The 22,525-nt window shown below is 37.4% G+C and overlaps 1 long non-coding RNA gene across 1 annotated transcript in view; it reads left to right on the forward strand.

The window, feature by feature from the left end:
• Positions 1 to 2,143: 2,143 nt before the first annotated feature.
• Positions 2,144 to 22,525, forward strand: part of LOC131516782 (uncharacterized) — a 38,531-nt gene continuing 18,149 nt past the window's right edge. Inside the window, exons 1-3 of the long non-coding RNA XR_009264237.1 lie at positions 2,144 to 3,215; positions 3,348 to 3,492; positions 15,732 to 15,810. This is a non-coding gene — a long non-coding RNA (uncharacterized LOC131516782). The remainder of the gene's footprint in view (positions 3,216 to 3,347; positions 3,493 to 15,731; positions 15,811 to 22,525) is intronic.

The following is a 22,525-nucleotide window of genomic DNA, read 5'->3' on the forward strand; positions in this document are numbered from 1 at the left end:
TGTTTACCTATCCCATACAGTACATTTAATGTCTTAGTCAGGAGCCCTGACAATGGCTGATTAATGTCCTCATCTCCTTTATTAAAGATAAGAGTAGCACTGCAGTCAGGAGATAGAAAGCACACCATAAATCTTCGTAAAATGAGCAGTCAAATAATCACTCATCAGAAATAAAATCTACATACATTAACACTAACACTCAGCCTTTCGCGCACGCTCCCATAAAAAGCAAGAAGAGATGGCGGACCCGAAGTTTTAATTTGAACTAGTTCTTTAAGTTGAGTATTACCAACCCCGTAACCTGGATGCAAAAGCTGGCATTTAAAAGCACATGCGAAAGGAGCAGATGCCTCATCATTACATTAAGAGCATGAAGCAGGCAACAATTAAGCGATTCACTGGAAAGACATAATGCTGATCTATGCTAGCAATTAATCACAGAATACATTAGACAATGATGGGTGACCTACAAATTTTTGACAAAATAATTTTTCATCATGTTGGCGATTTCTTAGCCTAATATGCCTGCAAGGCACAGAGTCAAAACCTGTCATTTATTCCATCGCTCCTTGACAGGCGGCAACCTGTCTTCCAGACAAAATGAACATTATCTGTGCTCACTAGACATTTAGTGCAGGGCTTAGCTTATGACTAATGATAATCGGCAGACAGAAATGTTAGAGTCTGAAATAATGTTCTCTTTGTTAAAGAAATTTCTTGAGGTAGAATTTTCTTTCCCGAAAGATGTATAAAGATAAAACCTGGTTTTTATCTGGGTTTTAATGCAACTCCAAGAACCAATATTTCCTTTCTACCAAAATAAACAGAAGGAGGTAACCATTTTTTAAATTAACATCTCATTTGAATACCTACTCTTGCCTGAAAATTTCTTACGTGGTTAGAAACTGAGATACAAAGGAAAGCTCAGGAGATAGAGCCTTAAACAAGAAAATATGGGCAAGCTGTTTTGTGTTCCAGGTTTTATTTTGAATCTGGTGGAAATAAGTTTGAAACATCATGAGTGCGTGTGCCGCAGAATATAAATAAATGAAGACCGTGTTGAGAAATGTACTCCCACCTCTCCTATATCCCTTGGTTTCTATCCGTCACGAGGTTCTTCAAAGCCTGAGACAACGTAAAGCATATCTGAGGAAAGCAATTTTGAGTGAGAGAATTGCATAAAATTGCAAATTTATTAAATGGATCTAAAATTCCACAAGCAAGTACTTTATGTTGTACTTATAATTGATATAATTGTTTTATGCACTTTGGATAAAGAGAAATGGATTTTTTAAAGTTATTTTTCTTGTGTGTTACATGTGCAAAATGCCATCCTGGAGGTAGATTTTTCTTTGGATTCAGGCACCAAATTCCTATTAGCCTTAATGGGACTTACACATGCACACTGATAGGAGAATATACCCCTTAGGCTGGAAATTTAAAAGAACAAATGGCAAGGACATCAAAATAGTAAAGTCTAATTTAGATGATCCATAAGCCTGCACAGTTACTTTCCTGAGAAGGCAAACAAATGTTATGCCTTATGATGTTGCTGATTGTTTTGATAGCCCTGTAAATACATCCTCTAGACTCATTACTTAAGGGAAAAGTCTGTTTTTATCAAGCAATACAATTTCTGACCATACATGTTTGGTTTAAATTACATATAGTTTTTCAAATCTGCATAATGCATTATTGCAAGTTATTATAATATAGTTTACCATTTCAATCACAACATCCCGCTTTGTATCTCTTTGTACCTATCATACAGCCTGTACATCATTCTTTTCTCAAAGATGAAAGGGAGGAGGAAGAACCCAAAAAAGGCTGTTGACCCTGAATTATAGGTATTTTATTAGATTTGCCCCAAATTCCTTCTGGAAAGAATCTGGTTGGTGCATGGTCCACATTGTTCTGATCAGATGGCCGCTGGTATTCTAAATCACATACGTTTGTTTTACCAGCATACAAAGCCAAATAAATAGTCATCTACCTGGCAAAAGTGGGGCTCATTCTGTTATTGTTCCAAACAATTCAGTGAAAGATGCTGAGAAAATTACCCCTTCCTCTCTAAATATAACCAGGGTTTCCAGTTCAAGGATCTGGGTATACTGAGTATGAAAGCTAATATTTAAATGTCTGTCTAATCTCAGGATAACAAACAACTTTAGCCTTCAGTGATCACAAATCCCTCATTTTCCGGGCTTTCATTTTATCTCTTGCAAAACAAATATGAAAAAATTATCACCCTTTTTCCCCATCACAGGGCCTCGTTCTCTGTCATGTACCTATTGATTCATCAGCAGCAAGAGGCTTCTAAATGAGGGTGATGAGAACCTGCATATTGTAACAGGTCTCCCCCAGAAGGCTACAATTTTGCCATTTACCAACGGGGTTAGAATCGCTGCTTTCCTGCCAGGGCGAAGCTAGTTCTCTGTCTGTTATTCTCACCTCCGTAGGCAACCCTCCAGAAAATCCTTTGTGTTATTCAAAACTTTGAAATTGTGCCTCAGTATACGTATGAATGAGTCCTATGTGCTTGCACAGTCAAATGGTCATTTGGTACAAGTCGCCCGTTAAATGTCATGCAAATGTAAATTAAATTTGAGAAATGTAAATTAGTATTTTGAAATGTAGAAAGTAGCCAGGGTAGTCTGGAGCTATGGAACTAGAGCCCCATGCATGCTAATTCTAACTCTGGAAGTAGCTTATTTCACGAGTTTGACCTCACTTCCATTTTTTCTCTTCCGGCTCTTACTTACTACATCTCTCCTTTTCCCTCATCTGCCCTTCTCCCTCTGTGTCAGCCCATGGACTCATCCCTCTGTCTGTCCAGATGTAAAATGGAGACAGGAAACACGGATTCAAACATCTGGTATCTGGATCATAATCACAGAGTGTTGCCCAGGAAGAAAAGTTTGAAAACACATAGAAGAAAATAACTAGCGAGGGACTTCTAGGAGTATGTAGATAATGACACTGCACATGGGACCTGTTACTTTGTTCCTGTTTTCACACCCACACTTTATTAAATAAGGGAGATTCAGGAATTGTTTTCACATGATGCCTTCAGTTTTCTGTCTTCTCCTCAAGTTCACAGGACAGTGGTGATGATACTGAGTAGAAGACAAAGTCATAACATCACTGTACATTTGAATGGAGGGGATTTAGAAACCATCCACCCAGTGCATGAATTCCTCTCTACAAGATCAGAGGTAATGACCATCTGTGTTTACGTCTGTTATCTAGTGATGTGAAATTTACCTTGAGTGAGACTGCCTTCCCATAAGAATATAAAAAGTTTAAAAATAATAGTTACCACTTATTTCACATTTACTGTATACCAGATGTTGGGGAAAGACCTTTACATACGTAACCTCATCTAAATCCATTTGAAGGATCGTAAACCATTTTAAGGATAAAGTAATGAAGAAACTTCCATGGGGACCGAGAGCTACTTAGTTCTATCTGAAACTAAATACACTTCTCGTGGTGAGTGCTTGTTAATGCAGATGACTGTTGGATCACAATGTTGTACACCTGGAGTGAATACAATATTTTAAAAATAAATAAGTAATTTAAAAGTCTTTGCAAGAAAACTAAATTTATCATAAATCAGATTACAGATATTAAGGTTTTGGAGCCTAAAGCATATGCGATGGTTCTCCTAGGTGTCACCAGAATCAGATGTGTTTTCAGATCTCCGGCTGAAGCTGCATTTTTGACAAAGTAACTACAGTATATTCACTTTACTCTTGTCCTTAGTATAACAATTAACATGGAGATTTTCTGAATCATTTTGATGTTTTTAGCACTGACAGTTTTTCATCATTTTTGACTAGCATAGAACAGGAAAATTTCAGGTAAGATTCTCTCTTCTTTAGGCTTCAGTGATTCTGGCAGTCTTCCAGGAAACAGCAAGCCCATGTGTGCCTCCTCTTTGCCTTCGAAAGATACCCAACTTATCTCTGAGAGCTCCATAAGTACGTGTTTTTTGAGAGAATTGTTCTGCCTGAATCCAAAGGAGGTAATAGAATCCCTGAATCATAATTTATATTTTGAGATCTCATTAGTTACTTAGTATATAACAACTACCAATGGAAGATTCTTACCACTGTTACTCTGCTTCAATTATTCCCATCTTTAAAGCATGTGGGCATTTGGGTTCTTTTCATACTTTGAAGGAAACATATATTGAATTGTGAGAGTGTGCAATGTAAAACTTCAATTGATAAAAGTATCAAAGGTAAGCTAATATAAAACCTTATTCATTCAATATCCCAATGATATGAGGGCAGTTGTAATATACAGCTAACATGTAGAAGTCCTCAAATGTTAAGACACAGCCTTCTACTTTTTGTGGAGGGGAACAGAAAACCACAAATAATTTTGTGCACTTTCTGTCTGGGTGGTCTTGGACAAACCAACATTTGTCTTTGTAGCCAAAGACAATTCTTACCTTTCTGGTCATATGTTACCTGATTATCTGCAGTATTTATCATAGTAATAATATCCATCTTCTTGAAACATTTTTTTCTGGCTTCCATAATATCATGATCTCCTACTTTTCCCAGTGGGACACTAATTCTCCTTTTCAGACCGCTTTACTATCTATGTATTCATCCTCTACCATACCTTAGGCCCTCACTTCTTCTGTGTATGCACATGCTTTCTGCTTGTTGAATTCACTCAGTCACATGGATTTAAACAGCATCCATAAGCTAGACTTTTAACATCTTACTGCCTATCTGACATTTCCACATGGGTGTCTATTAGCCATATCAAACCCATGACCCCCGAACCAAAAGTAAGTCCAAGACTCTCTTCCCTCTGTCTTTCCCAATTCAATAAGTAACACCACCATCTCCTCAGCAACTCAGGCTAAAATTCTAGGTGTCATCCTTGATTTCTACATTTTGTTTACCCTCAGCATCCAATTTTTCATCTAGCCTTGATGACTCTGCTCCAAAACAAATTTCACACGGAAACAATTCTTTCTCCACTATTACCAGCATGGCCTAAACCACCATGCCTGCCTTGCCGTGGCATTCTATCCGGTCACTTTTCTTCTGTTCTTTTCTTCCTTCATACATTCTCCACACCACAATCATCCTATCCTTTCACTGTATAATCATACCACATCACCCTCCCATTTAAAAACCTTCCAATAGATAGCATCAGAAAAAAAAATCCAAATTTTCTACACTGGCTTGCAAAGCTCGCATGATGCCTGTCCCTGCCTATCTCTCTCTCTTCTTTTATGGTCCTCTTTTCATTATGCACAAGCCACAGTGAGCTTTTTCCCCTCCCCTGTTTGTCATTCCTTCATGGCTTATTAATGCACTACAACTTTTCATTAATTAGTACCTCTGCCTAGAATGCTCTTCTCCATCTTTGCCAACTGGCTTCTTTTTATCATTCATCTATCAGCTTAAATACTATATCCTCAAAGAAGACTTTCCAATCAGCCCTGCATACTCCTTGGAGAAAGGCCCTCGTGCATCTTGTTCGTAGCTCCATCCCCCAACACCCAGAACATGACTAGCACTTGGTGGACGCTCAATAAATATTTGTTGAGTGAATGAATGGGCTTCATTTTTCTTAACTGTAAGATGAAGGAATTAGATTGGATAATGGTGAAGCCCTTTTTAGTTCAATTGTATTAAGTATACGAGTTGGGTACCAGAAATTTAGGGCATTCATATCGAATCTACTCTATTCCAATATATTTTTCCACTTGAAAAGATTTTCTTTCCCAATGATAAAAGTGATTAATAACTGATATTGTTGAGCATGAAGATGTCATATCTTTTGGAGGTTATGTTAACTGTGGCTATTTTTATTAGCCAAAAGTACCAGCACCCTTTTTATAAAGCTGTTTTGACACAAATCTGCTGTTAATGTTTGATTTATTTGTCCACAGCAAAAAATTTATATGCTAATAGGGATGTAAATAGACATGAGGCGATACGTAGCATTTTATAATTTATCATCATATCAGATCTTTTTTTTTTTAATTTTTTTTCAACGTTTTTTATTTATTTTTGGGACAGAGAGAGACAGAGCATGAACGGGGGAGGGGCAGAGAGAGAGGGAGACACAGAATCGGAAACAGGCTCCAGGCTCCGAGCCATCAGCCCAGAGCCTGACGCGGGGCTCGAACTCACAGACCGCGAGATCGTGACCTGGCTGAAGTCGGACGCTTAACCGACTGTGCCACCCAGGCACCCCTGAGATCTTATATTTTTTAACAGAAAAGATAGAGGGGGCGCCTAGGTGGCTCAGTCGGTTAAGCGGCCAACTTTGGCTCAGGTCATGATCTCGCGGTCCGTGAGTTCGAGCCCCGTGTCGGGCTCTGGGCTGACGGCTCAGAGCCTGGAGCCTGTTTCAGATTCTGTGTCTCCCTCTCTCTGACCCTCCCCCGTTCATGCTCTGTCTCTCTCTGTCTCAAAAATAAATAAACATTAAAAAAAAAATTTTAACAGAAAAGATAGAGAAACACACTGTTAAGACTAACACATAATGAAAATCTATTCATGTCTCACTTTATTCTCTTTACATATATACTTCTCTTACTGCCTCTACAAGATACACACCTATTTCAGGATGGTGTGATTTAATTCATTTATCCAAGCTTTTAAGAACTTTTGCTGTCCAGTTTTATGATTATCATTACCTATCATCTTTTACCATCTGGATGAATTTCTTGAAAACAGTATGTATATCATACTCTACTGTGTCTTAAAATGTCCTTATCATCTGAGGACTTAGAAATAATCTCAAATATAAACACAAAATAGTTGTCCATATATTTCAGAGATTTATATGGCTAAAGTTTCCTGTTTTATATTTTTCTCTGATTGCTTCATTTGCCACTCTCATCTTCTGGGTCTTCTTAAAAGAAATGATTGTTTCTTATACACCCCTTTGCTTTTGAGTCTTGCATGAAAACTATATATGCCTGTGAAGAGTTAAATGTTAAAAAACTAAGCAGCTTCTTTAATTTGGTTTTTGGTCTCCCAAACTAAAGTTATTTTTATGTTTTATCTACCCAACACTAAAGTATCAGTGCCATCATGGAATTAGTTCTTACAATTCATTACATTAAATAGTGGCTATAATTATAGACACATCCCAGTGCATTTTACAACTGTGTCCTTTCTTTTGCATAGATGCAGATCCATATTCCAGGGTAAAGCAAAGGCTTGTATTATTTGGTCACCTTCCCAATAGGTCATTTCTGCAGCATTTTCCCAAAGTGAGACAGTCAGTCTCAAACACACAGAGCCTATGACCTTATCCTATGATGATTTTTTAGTTATTATTGAAGGATAGTTGACATACAACGTTACATAGGACTTAATGTTAGTTACATGGAGGGGAGTCTTACACCAAATATATGGACCCATATATGGGAAACATGAACACATTGTCACTATCACTTGAGAGCTGATAGTTATAGTGGAAAACAAACAAACTACCCTTTCTTTTTCAGGAGAACACGATCTTTAAGCGACATTCCATTTATCTATATCAATGTTTGCAGAAGTAAATATCTTAGGGTACCACCCACGTAGTTATTTGTTGATTCATTCCTGTAGTCTATCAATCTTTTTTCAATTCGGGGTGCATGGCTAGGGTAGTGTGGCAGCATATATTGCATCTCTATGATAATTTAATTTAACTGTAGTGCGCTGGGGTCTAGATTGCTCCTCTTAGCAGCCAGAGGTGACCGCAAACAGTGCCAGGGCCTAGATTGTTGTCAGCAATAATTACTGGCTAAAGAGAGCTTTGACAGAAAATGACATTCTGGAGAAATATCCATCAACAAGAGTCAGAGTGTATATAAGGATATATATAAGGGTATTTTAACAAAACCATAAATTTCTTTGTCAAAACAGGTTGTAATTTATTAGCTAACCAAGTCTCTAAACTGCATTTGCATCTTTGTTTAAGTCTGTATGGTATGTGTTTGCTTCAGGCATATTTCCTTAATGGGTTTATATGTGCTGATAATCTGGAAATGAAGTAAATGGTTGGGCTAAATCCTGGAGAGAGTACAAAAGGAAAGAAGGGGAAAAAAAATTTTTGGTCACATATTTTCTCATTTTTCTACTCACACAATAAAAATTCAACTTTAAAAATCAAAGGAAAGAAGTAAATGGCTCTTCCCTCTTTAATTACCATACTTAGGAAGAACTGTAAGTACACACACCATTTCAGCAAATGGCATTGGATCTGAGTGATGCCATATGATGCTGAACTAAAATGTTTGCCTTAGAAAGTGCTCTTTCGTCATGTGCTGGCTTTCTCAGCCGTTATTTCTGTGAAATAGAAGTCAAAAGAAAATGATAGGTATCCCAATGCTATGACTGCATAATGCTCTCCCACCCCCACTCCCAGCCTTTTAGGCTAACCTTCTTAGAAGGTATCCGTGAGCAAAACAAAACAAAAACCCACTATTGGGCTAAGTTAGCATATCTCTAGGTGGTTATAGAAACAAATTGATTTTCATATGGGTTTACATTAGCTACAAAATAATGACTAAAGCTCTCTGTCCTACTAACACCGCTTAGCAACGGCTCGCTGAAGGCTGTGGGATTTCTGGTTAGCAATTTAGCCTTCCTGGTAAGAACGAGTGGAATGTTTGTTTACACAATCCATTTGAGAAGAGGAAGAATGAAAATAGCCCCGAGGCTATCATGAACATTAAGAAGAAAAGAGTATGTTTGGAAAACTTCATCTTAGTTAGAAAGTTTTCTAACACTGCTGTCCCAAACAAAATGAAAGGAGAGGAAATCAGAAGGCAGTCCCACTGTCCAGTAGCTTGTTCTTCAGGAGCCCCAGATCCTGGTGACTGAAACATTTTCTCAGACAGACGTTATCGTGTTCTCCCTTTCCTGAAGCAATGTCTCCATTCATCCCAATGGGGTTATTGCTGCATAGTGATGAGGAACCTCAGGGTTGTAAGTGACTTCAACTTCCATCTTGTCAAGTACTCAAACCCTCATTCCAGAGTTAACATGACAAAGTTCTTCTTTCATGACGAGGATCTTTCATTTCTTTGTCTACTCCCCGAGAAAGGCTTTAATAGTAAGGGAGTTCCTAGAAGGAGTTATTTCAAACCATACATATATTCCTCATTTGAGGTATTTACTCATGATGAGCTTGGTCTGTAACAAAGAAGCCAGCATATGTTTTACTCTACCTTGTATTCTTCCTGCTGATTTCATAAGTATATATATATATCTTGATTCTCAAACTGCATTGTAAATTCATCAATAATAAAGCCTTTGTCTCATATACAAGCCATTGAATCCCAACCCCCCCCCCCCCCCCCGAACACCTACCAATATGAGTCGTTGGCACCTGAAAAGTGTTTATAAATACCTGGGGCTTGATGATGTGAAGGGGACTATTTTGTATGTGTAAGAGCAGGATATAAATCTCAGTAATAATTTTTCTTTCTTTATTCCACAAACTCTACTGAAAGTACCTTAGTTTCCATCCATGGAGAGAAAAATTAAAGAAAATATTGCCCTGACCTCAGTGAGCTAATAGTCTGTAAGAAGAAATAGGCTTCAAATAAATAATCACAATGTCTTAGGATACATGCTACTATCAAAGTTTGCATGAGGTCCAGAGAAAGAAAAAGAAGTAGAGGCTTGAGTTGGTTTTTAAAGAACATATTCAAAAGGTGGAAGGTATGGGAAAAACCTTCAAAGTAGAGGGAACAGTAATCATTGTTACAACTGGAATGTAGTGAATGTTTAAATTATTGAAGAAAGAGCTGAAGAAAGCTAAGGGTCCAAAAACATAAATGCACGCTACCCACAAACTGTTTCATTCTTCAGAAATTTCTTCAGGTGCTGCCCCCAGCACCACACTCTTCATTTAACCTCATCTCCATGGCAGACATTTCCCTTCAGATCCAGTTCTGAAGCACTGCATCTATCCCGGAGCACACCTTCATCTGAGACACAAATGTTAACTCCCTTTTGTCCTTTTACCCATGATCATGGGACAGATGCTGAAGGCCCCTACTCAGGAAAGAGTCCAAGCCCCTCACCCATCCACGTACACCAACAAAAGCCTAGACAGTAAACTTGGCCAGGGAACTTCTGTTGCATGCCTTGCAAAAGAGTTTGTACTTTACCCTCTAGTCTAGGCAATGGGGTTCCATTTGTATACTTTGTTCAGAAAGTAAAAGATGAACATTTAATAGGCTATCGCTAAAATGGCATTAAATGTAGATCATAATCTTTAACTTGCATTATGGTCTTCTGAGAATTAATAGAATAATTACCTTAAACCATTAATCCAGGTAAACATTTGATCCATTGTTGTTTAGATTTTGGAAAGAGCATGTGAATCGAGTCTTGGAAACACGCCAATATTCTACTCTGCAGTTTTTAACAGCACTCAGAGAACCATTTTTCTGATATCCATATGTCATTACACGTAGATGATTTATTAATCATCAGATATATTTTAAAATACCGTACATACGCAGATTATAATGTGCCCAATAATCATGCACTACAGCGCATGATTTATGTTACAGACTTCTCTGTTTAACATCAGAGTTTTGTTTTTTCTGGAGGCAATCTCTTCAGAAAAGATTGGTTTCATGCCTCTGGTGTTGTTCTGTGGCTAAAGGAGCTTTGCATTACAATCCTAAGAGAAGGAGCCATTTTTCTTACCACAGCTAACAGCCATTTTAATCATTGGTGCAACACTATCTCCATTGAACTTCCAGTTCAGCTTCAAGTTTCAGCAGTCAGAGTCTATCTATAAAGATGGTATTCCCTCAGTGAAAGTATACAGCAATGATTAGGGCAACAATGTTTAGGTAAAGTTAAAGACTCTTCATGTCTCCTGCATACAGCGGTACAGACTGTGCACTGACCACCTCCAGGGAGAACCATTCATAGTCACTGTAGATTCCTTTACTTATGAGAACCCATGTTCTGACAAATAAGAAAATGTTTTAAGGAAAGAAGAGCTTTTTCTAATGTACACGAATGTGTCATTTAGGCCAGCAGCACATAAGTATAAGAGATGGAATATTGCCAAATTTATAAATTAGTAGTATTTCTTCTTTATTCCCAAACCCATGAACAATATTTTGATAGTATGCTTTAAAAAGGAAACAAAACCAAAAGTGCTTGGAAAGTTTGAGAAATGTTGAAGGAGATTGAAAATTAAATAGCAGTAACCCTTAAGAAACAGATTAAAATATGAAAGTAAACATAAGTTCAAAAGAAAAACTCATTCTAGAAATATGATTTCAGGGTGAAGAACCACAATGACCTTGCAAAGCAGAAAGGCCTGACCCGATGTTTTTTTACTAATTGCAACTTTACGAACAAAACTAAGCCGAGAACGGCCAAATTCCAGTACATACTACTGGTGACTTAATTAAGACTGTCCGGAAGATTTTTTCCAAGTCTATAAATTGTCTTAAGATCCGGCCTCACTGGGAGGGATCATAAGTCTTTTAACTTTTGAGGACTACCATTTCCCCTCTATTTACAGTAGGTAAAACATCAGCTTGGAGCAAAGCACCTTGGAAATCGGAGTTAAAATGCAGCACTCTGGATAGTAGTATTTATTAAAACAACAGTGGTCTTGACTGTCAGAGTTAAAAGACCTCTATAGAAAGACTTCACTTCTTTATTCTTCCCATTCATGTTTTTATTTATTTTTTAGAGTAAGCAAATGGGGGGAAAAAATTATATTGGCAGAGGGCTGACCTCTATTTTATATAATTTGTAGCTAAAAAGCTTACAGGCTAAAACATGTAAATATATGCAGATCTGAGAGCAAGACCTCAGAAGGGAAATAGCTGAGCAAGATTGAAGAGAATGTGGGCCATACATAGGAAAGCCGCTGGGGCTCTTAGCAACCTGGAAACCTGAAATGAATTATTATCTGGTCCGATTGTGACCTACTTAGTCTCCTGGCAGCATGTTGGCATAAGGAGAAATTTGGAGCTGTAGGAATGGCTTATTTACTTGACCTTGAAGATACCCGAACCAGTCGGATGACTGCTGATTCGGCCCAGTGAGCAGACACTGCTGTAGTTGTAAGCCAAACACATTGTGCTAAGATGACTCACCATGCGTCGTGGACAAAGACGGCCTGAGCCTATGTCCTCTGCTGAGTTTCTCTTTTATTGGAATATGCTGTATCAAAGTTGTAAGCATTGCTGATAATAGCAAATAGAAGAAAAGCAAAATGTACACCGCCAACATTCTTACTTTTTTCAAGCCTACTGTGTTTTTTTTTTCAATAACGTCACAAGAAAGACACAGAGCATGAATTTCAGATGAAAGTTAGAATGAGAAATCAGTTGCTTTGAATAAAAGAGCAAAGCGTTTCTCTAAAAGGGAGAGTGTGGGTGAATGGAAAGGGGAACTATTTGTAGCAAGGTAGAGAAAATCAACATCACATTTCCTCAGACCTCAAGAATTCCCACCCACAGAGTTTGATCATATTAAAGAGCTGGAGTGATCCAAAGAGAACATCAGTTGTACCTGTTGGGGCTTATAGACGAGGAACACAAGGAACAAAATCGTAATGCTACCTAAAGCAACATTGCAGAGCTCAGTTCCCCAAATGCTCAGAACCTTCAGTGCATTTTCCCCACACTGCTCCCTGCAGCAAATATTCCTTCAAAGTCTCCTTGAATGTAAATCTTTTCCCATGCCGCTATGAATCCATGGAGTTTTGAGTAAAGTGGGCTGAGGTAAAGGCAATGCCTCTTAGCCTTATCTTCCTCTTTTGAGAAAGAATCTGTCGAGGGGCTAAGTTGTGCCCTCCACTCAATCAAAGCAGACATGAATTATAGTTGAAATTAGATGCTACACTTAATTTTGCTTGCGTATGTCTGGGGTATAATATATATCTCACAAATGGGTTCTTTCAGAAGAGCCAAAACATGAGATGCCATGATTGATGGAAAATTCCAAGTAACCCAATTAGCATGAATGAAGAAGTTATCAAATGTGAAAACTTTAGGTGAATTAACTGTCATCCAGTATGTTATGATGTGATGAATAATGAGCATCTAGAGTTTTATTAATGAGCATCTAATGGAAAAGATGGAACTGGTACCAACAAGTTTAATTCCCAATAATGTGTAAAACAAGCCTAAGCCAGGACCAGGAGATCTGTTGGCACCAGACCCTATGACCTACAACAGGAAGCATCTTAACTTATAGGTGTATTAAGAAAGACACATGCCAGCCAGCCCACAGTTCATGGGTCAGGAACTCCAGCCTTAAATCACTCTAGCCGTTACTCTATTGTCTTGACTGTCACAAGTGTGTCTCAGGATATATATTACCCAGAGAATCACCAAAGTCAGTGGTTTTTATCTGTACTTAGCAAGGTAAACAACTAGTGGAGGGCTATAGTTGTACTGAGATTTCCAAATAATATTACAATAAATTCTTGCACATGGCATAGTTATCACTCACAATTGGATATTATCTTTTTTTCCTTCAGAAAAGCTTTCTATTAAGATGATTTCATTTAGAAATTACAGTGAGGCTTATTTGTGGCCAGAATAAATGGCTGTCTATGCTGAGCAGTTTGAAAGATCCCAAAACATCTCCAGAACAAGTTGTTGCTGCTGTTGCCTGAAATTCTGCCATTAAAGATTTGTTCCATTGGGCACTGCCTCTTTGGGAAGAGGAAAGATAGCATGTACAGTATCTTCTAAGCCAATGTCAAATATTCACACAAAGGTGTTAGTGTCCTTCCACAATGGAGAGACTTCTTGTGAAGAGGGAGAAGAAAATGGTAAGGTCCTGATCCTCATCCACCATGAAAGGGGAACCTACATGGACTTGTGTCCCTGGAGTTAGTAGATTCAGTGAAAAGAATAAAGAATTGCAACAGAATCCTTGAAATTCATTTTCTTCCCTGCATTCCATCTCTGCACAAGTTCTGTCCTTAAAGAGGTCTCTTTAACCCAGGCCACTTTTCTTTCACTTTTCCTGGGTAACTGAGAACTGTTTAAGATTAGAGAAATACCTTATTCTTTTACTCCTATCACAATGATTAGAATATTATGTACGTTCAACAATTTTTCAAATGAGAAAAATTGGAGTTAAGAAAATACCTAGGATAGGGGCACCTGGGTGGCTCAGTTGGTTAAGCATCCAACTCTTGATTTCAGCTCAGTTCATGATCTCACAGTGGTGAGATCAAGCCCTGTGGCAGCATCCACACTGGGCATGGAGTTTGCTTAAGATTCTCTCTCTCCCTCTTTCTCTGCCCCTCCCCTGCTCATTCTCTCTTTCTCTTTCTCTCTCTTTTTTTTTTAAAGGAAATAAAGAGGGAAAGAAAGAAAGAAAGAAAGAAAGAAAGAAAGAAAGAAAGAAAGAAAGAAAGAAAGAAAGAAAGAAAATACTTAGGATAAATCCCACTTAGTTCACAATTTTGCCTTGAGTTACCCTAATTCAATGAAACTTATTTTCCTAATGTGTTTACACATTACATATACCTAATGGTGTTTACATCATTACATTGGAAAGACATTTGGCTAGAAAAAATATTACCAATGATAATGATTATATATTAGAATTACATGCATAAAAACCTTTAGATCCTCATTAAAAAGCATCAATGCCAAAAAAAATCATTGATGCTACTATGCCTATCATGAAATATCATGGTATTAAAATCACTAAAGAAAACACAAAAACACTAATTCAAAAGGATACATGCACACTTATATTTATAGCGTCGTTATTTACACTAGCCAGGATATGAAAGCAGCCCAAGTCTCCATAGATTGGTGAATGGATAAAGAAGACGTAGTATGTATATACAATGGAAGAGTATTCAGCCATAAAAAAAAAGAATGAAGTCTTGTCATTTGCAACAACATAGATGGAGCTAGAGTATAATAGTGAAATAAGTCAGTCAGAGAAAGGCAAATACCATATGATTTCACTAATATGTGGAATTTAAGAAACAAAACAAATGAGCTAAGGGGAAAAGAGAGAGAGAGAGAAACCAAGAAACAGACTCTTAATTATACAGGACAAACAAATGATTACCAGAGGAGAGGTGGGTGGGGGGAATGGATGAAAGAGGTGATGGGGATTAAAGAGTGTACTTGTTGCGATGAGCACTGAGTGTTGTATGGAAATTTTGAATCACTATATTGTACACCTGAAACTATAATAATGTATAGAAACTAAAATTAAAATTAAAAAATAATCAAGAAAGAAGGAAAAAGACAGGAACTTATCAATGTGCTTTTTCTAGCTCATATTATGTAGCCACTTTTGAGGGGGGATATCTCTGACTTTCTAATATTTTTATTAGTCAGAAATTTCCCCAAATTCTAACTTTCACTTAAGAAAAGTATTTTTGTTGGAATTTTGGTTTCCTTTCAAATCTCTTAATTCAGTAAATTTAAAAATATATATCTTTGTCAAAAATGGATCAAATGCATTTAAAAATAGAGATTAAAAGTTTGAGTGATGGTCAAACAAATATCTTTTGGAATACATGCTGCTGTTCTGGTGATGCACCTATAATTAATAAGAACTAGTGAATTGAAGACAAGACTATGGATCATTCTATTCTCAACTTATTAGTAATTGGTGGCCTCTGTAGACAAAAACTAGATTTGGGATGTTTATAGTAAATGCATTTCCTTCTGAAAAAAATGAAATATCATTTACAGCCTATCCATTGACCTTCCCTAGGAAAATGTTCTTAATGGACACTAACAGGAGCAAAATGACAGGCATAGAAATGACAACATGGAATCCCAAAATTCTGAAGGTGAGTGGTCCTTTCTTCTGGAGGTGGATTAATGCAAAGGTTAGAAATTATTTAAATTTATCATTAAATTTAGTAAATTTCTGTTAAATGAGGGAAGCTTTTGCACTTAAGAAAAACAAAAAGATGCTTTGCTCTTCATATTTCTAAAGAAATGGATAAATGAAAGGAAAAAAAGAGGTGGGGGGAGAAAAGTAAGAAAGGGACCTACGTATGTTAAAGGATATTTACATTTGTAGTTAGGAGTCATTAGACAAGAAAACTGAAGAATCATTTCTTTTTTTTCTTCCAAGTTTTTTTTTTTTTAACATTTATTTATTTTTGAGACAGAGAGAGACAGAGCATGAACGGGGGAGGGGCAGAGAGAGAGAGGGAGACACAGAATCGGAAGCAGGCTCCAGGCTCTGAGCCATTAGCCCAGAGCCCGACGCGGGGCTCGAACTCACAGACCGCGAGATCGTGACCTGAGCTGAAGTCGGACTGCCTAACCGACTGAGCCACCCAGGCGCCCCTCTTCCAAGTTTTTATTTAAAATTGAGTTAGTTAACATACAGTGTAATATTAGTTCCAGGTGTAGGGTTTAGTGATTAATCACTGACATACAACACCCAGTGCTTATCACAAGTGCCCTCCTTAATACCCATCAGCCATTTAACTCATCCCCTCACCCATTTCCCCTCCAGCAGCCCTCGGTTTGTTCTCTATAGTTAAGAGTCTGTTTCTTGGTTGGCCTCTCTCTTTTTTCCCTCTATGTTCATCTGTTTTGTTTCTTAAATTCCACATATGAGTGAAATCATATGGTATAGGTCTTTCTCTGGTTTATTTCACTTAGCATTATACTCTCTCGTTCCATCCATGTTGTTGTTGCAAATGGCAAAACTTTATTGTTTTTTATGGCTGAATACTATACCAGTGTGTGTGTGTGTGTGTGTGTGTGTGTGTATACCGCAACTTCTAATACAAGTTTATTGAGAGGTGATTTTACAATATGAGCCAAAGCATTCAAAATCTACATAACATTCTGATTCCATAATTCCACATCTAGGAATTGATGTCAACAAAATCATCAAACAAGTATATTTAGATTTATGTATCTGGATGTTCTTTGATATTTTGCTTATTATAGTAAAACGAATTTATGATGTTAAGTGTTTGGTTAAGTAAATTATATTCCATGATGGTATAGATATAGATTTATTGACAGAAAAATGTTTGGTGTCTTTATTGTATAAAAAAGGCAGATTGGGGTGCCTGGGTCGCTCAGTCAGTTGAGTGTCTAACTCTTGATTTCAGCTTAGGTCTTGATCCCAGGGTCATGGGATCAAGCCCTGTGTTGAGCTCTGTGCTGAGTGTGGAGACTACTTAAGATTCTGTCTCTGCCTCTGCCTTTCTCCCTGCTCCGTGTGCTCTCTCTCTCTCTCTCTAAAATAAAAAAAAAATTTTAAAGCAGATTATAAAGTGACATATATGGTACAGTCCCATTTTGTATATGTTTTTGTGTATTTTATATATTTTCCTAAGAATATTTCATATATATGTGTATGTGTGTATATATGTGTGTGCTGTGTGTACATATATACACACATACACATATATGCTAAATAAAAGTGGTTACCGATAAGGGTTGAAATTCAGTTTTTATTTTTATTAATATTTGCATAGTCTAGCTTTTAATAATGTGAATGACACAGATAAGTCTAAGAAAGATATTAAAGACAACTGTTCTTACAATATACTGAAAATATTAAATTCAGGAAAACATATTATGATGATATTTGCCTTTAATGCTGACAACACTATTTTTACTACAGTTTTTATTCGAAACTAGAAAAAGGAAATGATTTCACTCTAGAAGTTTCCTCCATCCAAGTACTTCTCTCCGACTTCCTATTTATTTACCATATCTTCTGGGACATGACTACAAATCAGTTCCCAACTTGGGAATACACAAACCCCCCAAACTAATATGTAAAACAAATTGTTCCATCGTCCCATGGTTAACAATTGTGAAGAATTATTGGTAGTATAAATAATAGTCAATTGAAATTTTAGAACAGATATGGCTCTGCCTGAGTAGTTTATTGGAAAATCATTTGTTTCACATAAGGTTTGGCATCCAGTATTCAATGTGAATTATGTGGTTATAGCCCAGTTTATTATATTTCTGTTCGTGCCAGTGGGTATATATGTGTCTTAGGCTTTAAAAAGGTAATTTGTGCCCTCAAAATGTATTATGTAACAAATTGTGATTCATGCAAATCACTTTGATTTGTTTTCCAAAAATGTAACCGGCTTCAATTAATCAGTTGCTATTCATTTCAGATGTTTCAATTGCTCTCACAACAAAAGCTCCAGTGGGTTATCACTTACATGGGGGACTGACCTCCCAAGGGTATGAAAGACACAACAATCAGACATTATACCAAGCATACAATTATAGCGTGTGTCCCCACAAACTCCAGTAAATCACACATCACTTTATGTTGGACTCCCACCTCTCTGAAGTTCTCCGTCACTCAAGCCACCTACCTGCTGTAATCAGAGCACTCTGCAGTGCATGGATGCACAGCTCTCAACCTGCTGAGACCTAGTCCATGATCCCCAGTGTGTAGCAAAAGTCATCCAAGCAGATTGCCATATCTGTGTTCTGCAGCCCGCCCATCACGATGTATCAGTAGCCCCAAGTGCTGTGCTCCCATACATGGACTTTTTTTTATAAAGAAGGAAAGTCAAAGCAACATGTCAATAGTAACTGTGGTTAGGCATTGATGATACACAATATTGTCCCATAGCTTTTATTACTTGAGATGCAGAAATGGACATAGTGAAAAACTTGCAAGAGACATTGTAAACTATGGAAAATGTTCTCTTATAAAGGTTTTATTTTAATTATGGGACATCTTAAAGTATAATTACTACTCATGCTTTTACTTAAGTGTCACATTGTCTCAACCCTATCCCATTGAATGAACTAATAATAATGGACTGGGATTAGCATTTTGTAAGAGGTATATTATTATTTATTTTCCTAGGAATAACAGGGTACTTAGTGTCATCAAAAATAGAGGGCATTATTAAACCAAAACCACTTTTCTATGCCAGCTATTTATAAACCAACATATGAATAGTTCTAAAATATAGGGTACTGAAATGACTAATTGTACTGAGTAGATACTCATTAGGGGTAAAACTGCCCACGAAGGGAAGATTTGTCTACGGAGTTCTGATATCACTCTGTCAGCCATTGCAAAGTTACTCTGACGATAACACAAGGTCTTATTTCTTCTGGGGCCAATTACCATGGAAAAAAGTAGAGGATAGAGAAATGTAGCCTCAGACATAGTTCCACCATGTAGGGATGTTAGGTCTGAACCAGGATGCAAGAATTTTCAGGAGAGTAGACAAAACAACAGGAAGCTGATCATACAGCATATAACTCTGGGAACTTTCACATGGTTGAGTATCTGTAAGATAAACCTCAGTTCCATCAAGGTAAAGGCCACAAACAATAGTTGGCAAGTGCTTCAAAAGGAAACTCTCAACTTTGACACTGTTGACATCGTACGTTTACAGTTCTAATTTTCTGATCTCATTCTTCTAATTTGATATAATGAAGAAAAAATGAAGTTGAATGAACAATTTATTTATTGAGTTCCTGCCATGCTATTCTTTTTAAAAAAAAATTTTAACATTTATTTATTTTTGAGAGAGATAGAGAGCACGAGTGGAGAAGGGGCAGACAGGGAGACACAGACTCTGAAGCAGGTTCCGGACTCCAAGCTGTCAGCACAGAGCCCAGCGCAGGGCTCAAACCCACAAACCATGAAATCATGACCTGAGCTGAAATCGGTCACTTAACCGATGAGCCACCCACATTCCCCCCACCCCCCGCCATGTCATTCTTAATCAGGACTTCTCTATGGTGTTGAACCCAATAATCACAATAAATCTGTGAAAGATAACCATCACCATTCGAGCCATCATAAAATCAAAGATAAGTTAACAATACAGGCTTGTAGTGGGCCTGGGTACTCCAAATGGCCAGATTTTCACTTGAGTTTTAGTGGTCTGGATAGAAGATCAAGCCATTCCCTTAAGCCAAAGCCTCATCGTGAGCAAGGCCCTAACTCTCTTCAGGTCTGTGAAGGCTGAGAGAGGTAGGGAAGTGGCAGAACAAAAGTTGGAAGCAGAGGTTGGTTCACAGGTTGAGTTAGCCACCTCTGTAACATAAAGTGCAAGGTAGAGAAGCAAGTGCTGATGTAGAAGCTGCAGCAAGTTATCCAGAAGAGCCAGCTAGCTAAGGTCACTAATGGAAGTAGCTAACCTAAACAACAGCTTTTCAATAGAGACAAAACAGCCTTATTTTGGCCTCAAAGCTTCAGAGGACAGGCTGACTCTCTTTAGAGGCTAATGCAGCTGGTGACTTTAAATTGAAGCCAATGTTCGTTTACTATTCCAAAACTCATAATCCTTAAGGATTATGTCATATCTATTCCGCCTGTGCTCTAGAAATGCAACAACAAAGCCTGGATGACAGCACATCTGTTTACAACATGGTTTACTGAATATTTTAAGCCCACTGTTGAGCATAATTGCTCAGAAGAAAAAAAAATTGCTTTCAAAATATCACTGTTCATTGACACTGCACCTGATCATTCAAGAGGTCTGATGGAGACGCACAGTGAGATTAATGTTGTTCTCGTGCCTGGTAACACAATATCCATTCTGCAGCCCATGGATCAAGGAGCAAGTTTTATCTTCAAGTCTTGTTATTTAAGAAATATATTTATCTACATACATATATCTATCTGCCATAGATAGTGATTTCTCTGATGGATTGGGCAACGTAAATTGAAAACCTCCTGGAAAGTATTCACCATTCTAGATGCCATTAAGAACATTTGTGATTCATGAGAAGAGGGCAAAATATCAATGTGAACAAGAGTTTAGAGGTTGATTCCCAACTGTCATGGATGACTTTGGGGAGTTCAAGACTTCGGTGGAGGAAATACATGTAAATATGATGGAAAGAGCAAGAGAACCAAAATCAGAAGTGGAACCTGAAGATGTGACTGAACGGCTGCAATCTCATGATAAAATTGTAATGGATGAGGAGTTGCTTCTTATGGATGAGCAAAGAAAGTGGTTTCTTGAGATAAGTCTATTTCTGGTGGAGATGCTGTGAAGATTATTGAAATGACAGCAAAAGGCTTAGAATATTACATAAACTTTGTTTATGAAGGAGTGGCAAGTTTTGAAAGGATTGAGTTTAATTTTGAAAGAAGTTCTACTGTGTGTAAAATGCTATCAAACAGCATCACAGGAAAATCATTCACGAAAGGGTCAATTGATGCAGCAAATTCATTGTTGTCTTACTTTAAGAAATTGCCACAGCCACCCCAAACCTCAACAACCACGTCCCTGATCAGTGACCAAAAATGACTCCCAGTAACTCAAAAAGTTAGGAATTGAGTTTTTAAACTCAGAAGTATCTCTAGACAATTACCAGTGCTCATATCACAAGCCCTACTGAAAATAAAATGCTGATCCTTACTTCTAAGTATTTGAAGCCAGTGGCAAATTGGATCTAACTAAATCTATCACAAAGCCTGTGTTCAGCTCAACTGCAGATTAGACTGACTCAGCACTGATCGTAGCAACCTGACAGAAGAAGGGGAAAGCCCTTTGCTGGTAGTTTCTAATGTTATTGACACAAAAGACTGGCATAGATTAAAATAGGATAAAAATTTTTAAATGTGAAGAAGTAGAAAAATGAGACCAATAAGAAAAAGACAGAAACAAGCTGACAGATAACCCAGATATTGACTTTAGCTATCCTGAACTTTAAAATAATTCTGGTAAATGTGTTATAATATCTAGTGAAAGTTGATGAAGGAAGAGATTGAAATTTTCAGAAGATATATAAAACTATCTTTAAAATCTAATTAGAAATGCTAGAACAATATAAGAAGTTTAAAATTCACTTACTGGACATAAGAGCATACTGGACACAGCAGAAGAAAAGATCACTGAATTGGAAAACAGCAACAGAAATAAAACAGAAATAGAAAAATAAAAAAAAAATCTAAACTGAAGAGGGAGTCACAGATTTATTGAATGATTTCAAATCATCTAATATATGTGTCATTTAAGTTCCAGAAACAGAACAGAGAGAGAGAGAGAGAGAGAGAGAGAGAGAGAATGGGGCAAAGAATTATTTCAAAGAGATAATGGCTGGGGCGCCTGGGTGGCGCAGTCGGTTAAGCGTCCGACTTCAGCCAGGTCACGATCTCGCGGTCCGTGAGTTTGAGCCCCGCGTCAGGCTCTGGGCTGATGGCTCGGAGCCTGGAGCCTGTTTCCGATTCTGTGTCTCCCTCTCTCTCTGCCCCTCCCCCGTTCATGCTCTGTCTCTCTCTGTCCCAAAAATAAATAAAAAAAAAAAAAAAAAAAAAAAAAAAAAAAAAAAACAAAGAGATAATGGCTGCTAGTTTTTTGAAATTAATGAAATATATCAACCCATATATTCTCTGCATAACATAGTCAAACTACTCTAAAAGGAGAAAATCTTAAAAATAGCCAGAAAAAAAAAAGACAACTTATATGCAAGAGAACAGATAATAAGAATAATGGCTGACTTCTCATCAGGAAAAAAAGGCAGAAGGCAACGGAATAACATCTTTGAAGTCCTGAAAGTCGAAATAGAATGCTGTATATAGCA

This window comes from Neofelis nebulosa, chromosome 7 (genome assembly GCF_028018385.1).
Source record: "Neofelis nebulosa isolate mNeoNeb1 chromosome 7, mNeoNeb1.pri, whole genome shotgun sequence".
NCBI lineage: Eukaryota > Metazoa > Chordata > Mammalia > Carnivora > Felidae > Neofelis > Neofelis nebulosa.